Raw genomic sequence first — 10796 nt, forward strand, 5'->3', positions numbered from 1 at the left:
ACCTATCCCAAGAACACTGGGTACAAGTGGGAACCAACCCTGGGGAATCACCAACACACCACAGGGTGCACACACAACTACAGGACCAATTTAGACTCACCATTCAACCCCTCTTGAATGCTTTTGGACCGTGGGAGGAAACTACAGCGCCTGGTGAAAACTCAGACAAACAGACAACACTGCTGTGGAGGTGGTCAGCAGCGTCAGATTCCTGGGGGTGCAGATAACTGACAGTCTGGACTGGTCACCAAACACAACATCACCGGTTAAACGGGCTCAGCAGCGTTTGCACTTCCTGCGCCGGATGAAGAGAGCTTTCCTCTCCCATCCTCAGCACCTTCTACCGAGGCACCATAGAGAGCGTGCTGACCAGCTGTATCTCCATCTGGTTTGGCAGCTCGAAAGCCTCAGACAGGAAATGGCTGCAGAGTGGTGAGGCCTGCAGAGAGGATCATCGGGACTTCTCTTCCATCCATCCAGGACATTGCGCACAAACACTGTCTCAGCAGAACCTGTGACATCATCAGAGACTCCGCCCACCCCCACCATGGACTGTTCGCCCTGCTGCCCTCTGGGAAGAGGCTTTGCAGCATCAGGACCAGGACAGTCAGATTCTCTAAGAGTTTCATTCCTCAAGCCATTAGACTCCTGAACTCTCAATACCTCAAGGCAGCCCCCCCCACCCCAGACTCCGCCTCTCTCCATCCATCCACACGTCACTTTCCAGAGCTGCTTTTTTTCAATTGTCTAGTGCAATATGTCTGAAACGCTGATGTACACTGGTGTTTGCTGCTATAGTGCTGTTGATATATTTTTATGCATATTCTATGTTAATTCCACTATATATTCTTTTTTAATTCACTCTGCTGGGCCGATGATGAGTCAATGCAACGTAATTTTGCTCTGATGTGAACTAACCGGTGTATGTTCTGAATGACAATGAAGTAGCCATTCTATTCTATTCTATTCTTTTCTATGTCTGGATAAGTTTGGGCTGGAATACAGAGAGAAGCTGGTGGCCAAAGCAGTGAAGGTCATGAGTGGCAGATGCTCTGGGGTCCAAACAGGAGTTAGAGAGGTTGCCAGATATGCATTTTATGTTCACTGCAGCCCACACTGTTTGCATCTTGTCATTGTTGACTGTGTGAAAAATGTCCCTGTAGCTGCATGTTTTCTCCTCTTTGCTGGAAAGACTGTATGTGTTCATGTCAGGCTCATATGTTCATAAGAAATGGCTGGATGTACAGAAAGAAATGTTCAGTGGGGCCCAGGGGAACTGCAAAGGCTCAGTGAGACTAGATGGGCCTGCTGCCGTGCTGCGTGTAGAAACCTTACGGAGAGGCTGAGTGCTGGACTAAGGCTGCCAGGTGAGATTTTAGATGATGCCGAATCCCCAGAGAGCTGCAGAAGCCAGAGGACTGCAGTCTCAGATTGACTTGAATTTTGTAGGGCTCCTTGTAGTGTTCAGAAAGGTGCTCGGTCAAGCAAAGTTTCTGCCAGACGTGCTCCAGTCACCTAAGGCTGATCTTCGCAAAGCAGCCGACCTGACTGACACCCTCAGACAGACCTTTGGAGAACATAGCAAAGAGGACAGCTTTACTGAGCTGTGGGGTACAGTGACTGAAACATGCAGTGATCGCCGCATTTCTGCCACTGTCAAACCAAAAAGAACCAAACACACCTCAAGCAGACCATATGATCGTCTTGTCACATCTACACCTGGACAGCAAAGACATGTTAACAGCAAAGACGCCTTCAGAAAAGGAGCGTTTATTCCCAGCATGGAGTCCATGATGAGGGAGATGGACAGGTGCTTCTCAAACTCCAGCTGTAACATAATGAGCGGCATACAAGCACTAAGCCATCAGACAACGACTCTTAAAGGAGGAGCTGCTTTTGTTAGTGGCTCAGGCAGGTGGCTCTGATCTGCAAGGCTTGGAAAGTGAGACACAGCAGATATAAAGACTGGAGAGAAACAGAGCAGATAGTAAAGTGAAGCCATGCAGTCTGACAGAGTCAGTGAGGATCCTGGCTCCTTTAAGGTCGTCTTCTTTGGACTTTATCCTCTGTGTCAGATTGCTGTTGTTTTGCCAGTGAGGACTGCAGGCTGTGAGCGTCTGTGGAATCTAGCTGATCTCAGCACTGAGAACCAGCCTGCAAAAGCACTTAATGTAGATGTTTGTGAAACGTTCTGCTGCTCAGCACAACAACCGTCGCCTTAAGGCGTCTTAAGAAAAATGTGGTCACTGTGAAAGTTAGTGCACCACCTTTTACACGGTGGAGACTGAATACATCATTACTAGAGTTATTTTTAGAAGATATTAAAAAAGATTGGACAACATTTATTGAAACAAATGACCTGCCTGGTATCTCTGCTTACAGACTCTGGGAGACGTCAAAGGCTGTAACTCGAGGTAGAATAATTTCATATTCAGCAGACAAAAGGAAAAAGGGAAAAGCTCTCGAGACAGAACTAGAACAGAAAATTAAAACTTTGGAATCAGCACATGTTTCCTCCCAAGAAAAACACTGAGCTGAGAAAATGTGAAATGGAATTGCAAGAATTAAGAGACAAAAAAACTCTTTCTGTCACAGGTATGTGCTCCATGACATAATCGATGTGGACTCCACACTCCCTTTCCAGTGTGTCACTCTCCCTTTCCAGTGTGTCACTCTCCCTTCCCAGTGTGTCACTCTCCCTTCCCAGTGTGTCACTCTCCCTTGTGTTTTCGGATCCGAGTGGAGCTTGTGGTTACACACCAGCTGCCACCTGTTGTTATCCTGTAACATGAATGATTCTGTATTTGAATCTTTTCATCCTCAGTCTGAGTCTGAGTTCCTCGAGGAAAGTCATCAAGTGGTCAAGAACCTATCAAGGAGATGAGGAGCTTGTGGTCTGTATGCACCGTGACGTCCAATCCCAAGAGACATATGATCATTCACTTACAGGCCCGTGTCACACCAAGGGCCTCTTTTTTGATCAGTGTGTATCGGGTTTCACTGGGAGTCAGACTCCTACACAGACATGTACATCACTGGTCTGTATTCTCCATCTGGCTGCCTCTGCATTAGCCCTCCTCCAAGGTTGTATGACGATGCATCTGCTGACACAGGAGTTTCTCTCTTTTGATCAGTGTGTATCGGGTTTCACTGGGAGTCAGACTCCTACACAGACATGTACATCACTGGGCTTTATTCTCCATCTGGCTGGGGGCAGCCAGGGAGAAAACCTGCCAATGTAGTTCACCATCCCCACGATGCGTCTCACTCCTTCAGTACTCTGAGGTTTGGGCATGTTGATAATGGCTTTAATGCTGTCGGGGGTCACCTCAGTCCCTTTAGCGCTTATTTTATGTCCCAAGAACTTCACTTCATTCACTCTGAACTCACAGTGTTCATTTAGAGAGAGGTCTGCATTCTCAAACTTCTGGGGAACTTTGCATATATTTGCCAATTACCAAAATGTCATCAGTATAGCACATTGTTCTAGGTGTGCCTGAAACAATCTGAGAGATTCTCAGCTGGAAGTGCTTGAGTGCCGAGGAGATCCCAAAAGGCAGTCTGTTTAAACAGTACCTGCTGAAGGAGAGTAATGAAGGTCATCAAGGGCTCGGAGTCTTTATATGAGGGTATCTGCCAGAATCCCGATCAGGCATCCCGTTTGGAGAACGCTACTGCCCCGTCCAGTTTGGCAAGTGTGTCATCCACAGCTGGGAGTATGTGCCTCTTTCAGTAGACACTTCCATTGAGTCTTGTGAGGTCCACACAGATCCTAATATGTGGCAGAGTGGGCTAAGCCTCGGAAGATCGGAAGGTTGCTCGATCAAGCCTGGCTTTGGCAGAACAGCCACATGTCTCTGGGCCCTTGAGCAGAGCCCTTAACTCCCAGCTCCATAGGTGCCACTGCAGGTGGCTGCCCTTTGCTGCCAAGCTGACTCTCACCTCCATGTGTACAGAGCTCCATGTCCAGGGGCTGACAGTGCATATGGTGATGCCACCTCAGCTAACTCTGTCTTATAATACAACTTCCTGCTGATTCACCTGCCTGTTGATTTCGGCTGTTAAAATTTGCTCTCTCATATATTATAATGTGTTTAATAATAAAATACTCAGCCAGGGCTTTTGGTTTTGGATACGTCCATTTCTTTCCACTCAGGCTACCCAGATACTCGTCCAGTCCCTCGTCATCTCACGCCTGGACTACTGCAACTCGCTTCTAGCGGGTTTACCACTGCGTGCCATCTGTCCCCTCCAACTGCTTCAGAATGCAGCTGCTCGACTTGTTTTTAACCTTCTAAACTTCCCACACCATTCCTTTGCTACGCTCCCTCCACTGGCTTCCTGTAGCTGCCCGCATCAAATTCAAAACACTGATGCTCACATACAAAGCCAAAAATGGTCTGGCACCATCCTACCTAAAAGACCTCATCACACCCCATACTGCACCCCGATCTCTCCGATCCTCCAGCACTGTTAGACTGGTCCCACCACCCCTCAAGGCACAAGGACGACACACATCTCGGCTCTTCTCTGTCCTGGCGCGTTCAAACTTCTCTGTCCTGTCTCTTCATCCCCCTTGATGTCCGAACAGCAGAAACCTTGGCTGTCTTCAAGCGACAACTCAAAGCTTTCCTTTTTCAGAAATACCTGAAGTAGTACTCTGTATTCTTACTCAGCTCTTTTCCGTGTGTGTGTATGTGTACAACAAAATAATAATAATTGTTGCACTTTCTCAACAGTGTTCAGATAGATGGTATTCATAGCCTGGGTCCTTATTGAGCTAGTATCGGAAAAATTCATCGCAGCGTCTTAAAGCACTTATGTAAGTCGCTCTGGCTAAGGGCGTCTGCCAAATACTGTAAATGTAAATGTCTCTGCAAACTATTTCTGTTCGTCAGACAAAACCAGCGTGTCATTGCTTTTCTCCCCAGTCATGTACAGCAGCGAGTTGAATGGTCTTCCTCAGTCTTTTCAGATATTCCTGAAGCTCCTCGAAATCACTCAAAGCAACGTAGGCACTAAGTCCAGCTGCTTGGCCTGTCAAAATTGAAGCTTCCTGGAGGTTCTACTGAAAATATCTGCTCCACCTCTCATGTTATTTTCTTTGCTCCCCTCTTGGAAACGCATCTGTAAGCTGGCCAGCTCCCTCACTTACTGTAGCAGGCCCTAGTATTGCCAGATCCTCTGTATTTCCTCTGACCTTCAAACTAATGTTGGTTTTCTACTCACGGGCTCCTGCTGCCGATCTTCTGACCCCACGTATAATATTCTGCTGTGAATCTTAGAATTTCCAACAGACCACGACCACAGATGCATTCAGACTCAGCCTTTTACTTCTGTATCCTCTCCTTTTCCTGTATCTCCCCTTACCCAATGCTTTAGTGCCCCCTAGTGTCCTGACATGGTTCTGTTATAACACTTGGTGGTGGTTATAATCAAACCCAACCCCCCGGCCGGCAACAGAATAATTCAGCCCTGTCATTTTTATGTCTTCTGTAAATATAAAACTTACCAAAGAATAGTGTCAGAATGGCAGGATGCACCTGTGTGTATGCAGACAAGTGTCCATGTTTTATACAGTCGATGGGTCAAAGTATATTCACAGACAAAAGAGGCTCACACTGAAACATAACAGAACAGAGTTATAACTTTCTGTTTACATTTCTCAAAGCAAAAGAAAGCTTAATTTATCATTAAATTTTGGAAATATACAGTAACATTCTAAATGTCCCAGACTGTTTAATATATCGATCACTTTAAATTTGTATTTCTGATGCACGTCACACCCAGGGTGAACCCCTGCCCTGTGCTGGCTGGGATGGGCCCAGACTCCCCTGCAACAATGACCCGCATGTGGATGGATGGACACTATATGTACATTAGTCAGCCACATATGCTGTATGGCTTTGTTTTCCGGACAGTCTGGGCTACTCAGATATGTCATAATCTGATGTGTAAATGCTGACAGTCTTGATATCCTTATCAGGAAAAACTACTTGTGCATATAGATATTTCTCAATTTTTAGTCTCATCTAATATAAAAATTGGGCAATAAAAAGCTTATTTTAGTTTATGGTCCACTGGATAAACACAGACATTACAGACGGTTTTAGAGTCTAATGCTGAATGTTGTTTGCTGTCATTTTTCTGCCTGCATATGCTGTGATTGGTGCAGTGAAATTTGAGAATGTGTTTGTGGTCAGTATCATAGCCTCAGACAACAAACCAACGCTGTAGCGTGTCACTGTGTTTACATGTGAGAGGGGTTCCAGTTACATAATGGGCTCGATCTAATTCAACTGTTTTCAACTGTTTTTATAAACTTTTTTGAATACATAATGCAAAAATATGAAGGAATTATCTTCTTAATAAACAGCATATTGCATTTTTTGAGTGAATTTCCATTCCTTAATTTATAGGCTTATAACGATATAATTAATAAAATTAGGGCAAACATGCCGTTTTTCTTAAAAAGTCCATGAAACATTGAAAATTGTTTTACTCTGTCGTTGGTATGTATAAAAAGTCGCTAATCTGTTTAGAATAAATGTTTGTTTCCAGTAAAATTCTCTGGCTTCTTTTCCGAAAAGTGGCTCTTCTTAATTCGGTTGCCGACCCCTGAGCCAGACTGACATCCACTGAGCTGGACAGAAGCATCTGTCGTGAAATTGCTAAGAGTGGCTGCATGTCTATGCTTTTCTGTCAGTGTTCAGGTAAACAAACTATGTATAGAAATGAGGTTTTACTTTGGATAAGCAGACAGATGAAATATCTGTGTTCAGTAATAAAATGAGTTGAATAAGTACCTCTGACTGTCAGTCTCTTTCCCATGCGCTCATGCTTTGTGTGGCTCTGCACTGCCATCTGCTGACAGAATAAAGTAGCTGCACCCAAGACATGCTAAAGACATGCTGGAGAATTTCCACAGTAATATGGCATGTTCATGTTCATTATAACCACATTCACGGTGCCTCCTGTTGACAGGCTTGATTTTAGCAAATTGCTATGAGTCTTCAATCAAACTGACACAAATGTATAATATTCATGGTAACTGATATTGTATTTCTCTCCCAAAGCACCTTATGAAGTAAGAATTGTGCTTTTGGGAAACACAGGATCTGGGAAGAGCAGCACAGGAAATGTTATCCTGGGGGAAGAGAACGAGTCAGTGAAGATGGTACTGAAGTGGTTTGGGGAGGAAGCCCTGAAACACACAGGTGTCCTCTTCACACAGGCTGATGGGCTTAAAGAAAACCAAACCACTGAGGAAAATGTGAAGGAGAACAAGGATCTGAAGGAACTTGTTGATAAGTGTGGAGGCCGAGTCCATGTCATTCACTCTAAGCACTGGAACAGAAAAGATAAAAATGCTCAGTCTGCAGATCATGGAACAACTACAGCAAGTGATGATAGAGAGGAGAGAAGCTGGGGAATCACAGGCTGTTCAGACACTGGAGGAAATGAAGAACTGGCTGTTAGAACAAAGATCATCACACCTGATCAGGAACCAGGCCAAGGGTCAGGAAGACCTTCAAACTCTGATGGAAACCTGGATGAATCAGAGTGCAGGAGTAACAGCCTTCAGATTAAACAGCTGCTGACAACTATAGAGAACATGGTGACAAACAATGGCAGCAGTCATTACACAAATAAATCACTGCAGGTCATAGCAGAAATGGAGGTGAAAATGACAAAAGAAGAGATGGATGAGAGAGGAGAGGAAGCAGGGGAGTCTGAGATCAGGAGAAGAGCAAGAGAGAGAGTGAGCTGGGGCATTAGGGGCAGCAGGAGCTGCTGATGCTGGGGCAGTTGGGCATTAGGGGCAGGAGCAGTAGTAGGAATAGTGGGTGTAACTGCGGGGGGTTTGGCTGCAGCAGGAGCCATAGGAGGGGGGGGGGGGGGGCTGAAAGAGGCAGAGCTGCAGCCAGAGCAGACAGTGCAGGAGAGACTGCAGACAATGCAGCTGAAGCTGTGGCAGAGATGGCAGGAAAAACTGCAAAAGAAACTGGGGAATTGGGGCAGAGACTGAGAACAGCAAAGGAAACACCTTATAAAACACTGTAGTAGGTCACATGCAGGGAAGCAGCCGCCTGAGTGATAGATGCAAGTAAATAGCTGCTGCATTAATTATATGCAAGGAAAGAGCCGCTTCATTGATTAAGCTGCAGGCAGGCAGGACTGTCTACTGTGACAGAAGTGTGGGGAGCCACACAAAAGCCAGTGAGACCTGGAGAATAAGCTCACAGACAGCTTCAGCAGGACTCTGCTAAGACGGGATGACTCTGCCCAGCATGAATGGGGTCAACTGTGATCAAATGCTGCACGTGAATCGGGGGGTTTAACCGGCATCCTACCCACATATTTTACATACATGGGCACCGACTGGGGGCATCAAGAATAATTTACTGTAAGAAGCAATGATAATAGAAAATAATGACAAAACATTTCTTCTCAAAGTATTATTAGTTATGTAATTAATGTCATCTAAAGATGAATGTCACTAATATTGTTTTTACAATTCATTAGCATATTTTGTCAAATGAAAATCTATACTTTTCTTCAACACAACGTGCAGCTTCTATCCCAAGCACAATCCACATTATTACTTAAAAGCTTATTGACCCTCTGATTCTGGTATCACTTACTTTTCAGTAATTTCAAGTAAACATTATCTGTGCTGTATTTGTATGATGAAACCAATCCTTGAGTCCAATATAAAATAACTGAAATAAACACACAGTCATGCAAACTTCAGCACTTTGTCTTTCAATAAAAGCTGCAGCATCAAATCCGGCCAGTTCTGATCTGCCTGCCATTTTTGCCTAAAAACAAATGCTGGTGTTATCAAAAACTGTCATATAGCTATATTCCAGATTTATTACAGCCAATCACATCTCGGAGCTCCGAAGAACCTCCTTCTCCTTACATTTCCCTCCTTCTCACTCTTCCCTCAAATACTGGTACATTTGTCTTTTTTCCACACTCACACCCTATCTTGATCATACTCTGACTGCATGGCATCCATATGCAGGGCAAACTATTTTACAGTCTTATCTTGTATAATATGACATAAACATTGAATTTGATTTTTTTATTTTCACATCCGAACACAACACACGAACATGAAGGGATGCGTTTGCATTTGCAACCAACCCCTCCGCAAACCCCCCTGCGGAATACTGGCCACGGACCGGGGTGGGAATCCCCAAGCTGGAAGACTGTACTGCGTCATGTTAACATTAGCTAGCTAGTTAGCATGGATACAGAGTGCACCGGACTAAAACTATAAAACATTTGCAGCCATTAACTTATAGGTGGTAGTAACACGGAAATGACTCTTTCTGCGTCAAAATAAGGTAACTCTGTGATTTTGATACTTTATCATTTCCTTTAACTTAACCGTACCTTCCTCCCATTCCTCTGTCTCTGCTTATTGACATTTAGTGTCAGATATAAATTAACGGTGCGAAATTATCAAAGACAGACACAACAATGAAGAGATGACAAAGACACAGTTTGAAAAGTAAGTATATGTTTTATTGTAAAGCTCTTATCCTATTTTAACTTAGCCTATCTTATGATATTTTAACTTAGCATATCTTATCATATGTTAACTTAACCTATCTTATTATGTTTTAACTTAGCTTATCTTATCCTATTTTAACTTATCCTATCTTATCTTATCTTATCCTATCTCTTTTGTACATTAACACTTAAACAGTATCTCTATTATCCCTCCGTCCCCGCCCATAACCCACAAGTCCATCAACAACATCGCTATTATCCCTCTGTCCCCGCCCATAACCCACAAGTCCATCAGGAACAATGTCTCTGCAGTCAGTCCTCCTTCTCCGGCCATATCCCATAAGTCCATGGATCCTTGTCAGGAGTTGCTGTTCCGGCGATCGCTGACGCTGCCCCTGGCCTCTCTCTGGTTGTAGATCGCAGGAGCCGTTGCTGTCCGGACGACGGAGGAACTTCAGCTGGGGCCTCCTCCTCGTCGCTCCTTCTTCCTCCAGCGTGGGTAGCCTGTCCCTCCCGCTCCACGGACGAACCCTCTGGCCCTGGTGATTTTCTTCTCTTCCAGTCTGGACAGCCGATTGTTAAAACAAGGAAAGATTATTGATATAACACATTTTATGCTATAATTAACGTGTTCTAATAAGGTCTCTTAAGCCAGGGCTTTACCTTCGGCATGTCAGACACCCTCCGTGTCGATCGGGGCTTGTCTGTGTCATCTGTCTTCTTAATGACACCTTCCTTCGTTGTTATTTTTACTTTAATTGTAAGTTTAATTTTAATCTTAACTATGTTTATTTCTTTGTTCTCCATTCTTTAGATGGCAAGACACTTCAAAATGCAACCAGTCGTTAAGATGCTCGAAAGCAGTTTGAGAAGATAAGTACATGTGATTCAAAAGCAATCAAGTTGTTGTCACGGACGCCCATTCGTACCATAACAGACAATGCGATACTATGCAGCTCGTCGGCGACTTTCGGCCGCGTTCGGCTCCGATTCGACTGTAAGCAGATTGCCACTCTGACGTATGTGGCGCGAGACTCGGGCTTTCGGACTCAAACGCTCACAGCAATAAATCTTATGGAGAATCTCTATTAATCCATTTAAAACCTAAAACTGGCTGCATCAGAAGCGTTTCGGCAGTTTGCAAACCATAAAGACTATTTACAAGGTAATGAAACGGTTATATAAATGTGAATACGTGTGTAGGCTTGTCCCGAATTGAAAATCTCATGCCAACAAGCTGACCCAAGTTGGCAACCCTGCGTAAGTCGCCC

At 44.5% G+C, this 10796-nt stretch overlaps 1 long non-coding RNA gene across 1 annotated transcript; it reads left to right on the forward strand.

The window, feature by feature from the left end:
• The first annotated feature begins 9016 nt into the window (after positions 1–9016).
• On the forward strand, positions 9017–10592 carry LOC125721637 (uncharacterized). The gene is made up of 4 exons (XR_007385870.1): positions 9017–9356; positions 9481–9523; positions 9942–10067; positions 10340–10592. It is a non-coding gene; the product is annotated as an uncharacterized LOC125721637 (long non-coding RNA).
• The last annotated feature ends 204 nt before the right edge of the window (positions 10593–10796 follow it).

The sequence above is a fragment of the Brienomyrus brachyistius genome, unplaced genomic scaffold (assembly GCF_023856365.1).
Source record: "Brienomyrus brachyistius isolate T26 unplaced genomic scaffold, BBRACH_0.4 scaffold34, whole genome shotgun sequence".
Classification (NCBI taxonomy): Eukaryota; Metazoa; Chordata; class Actinopteri; order Osteoglossiformes; family Mormyridae; genus Brienomyrus; species Brienomyrus brachyistius.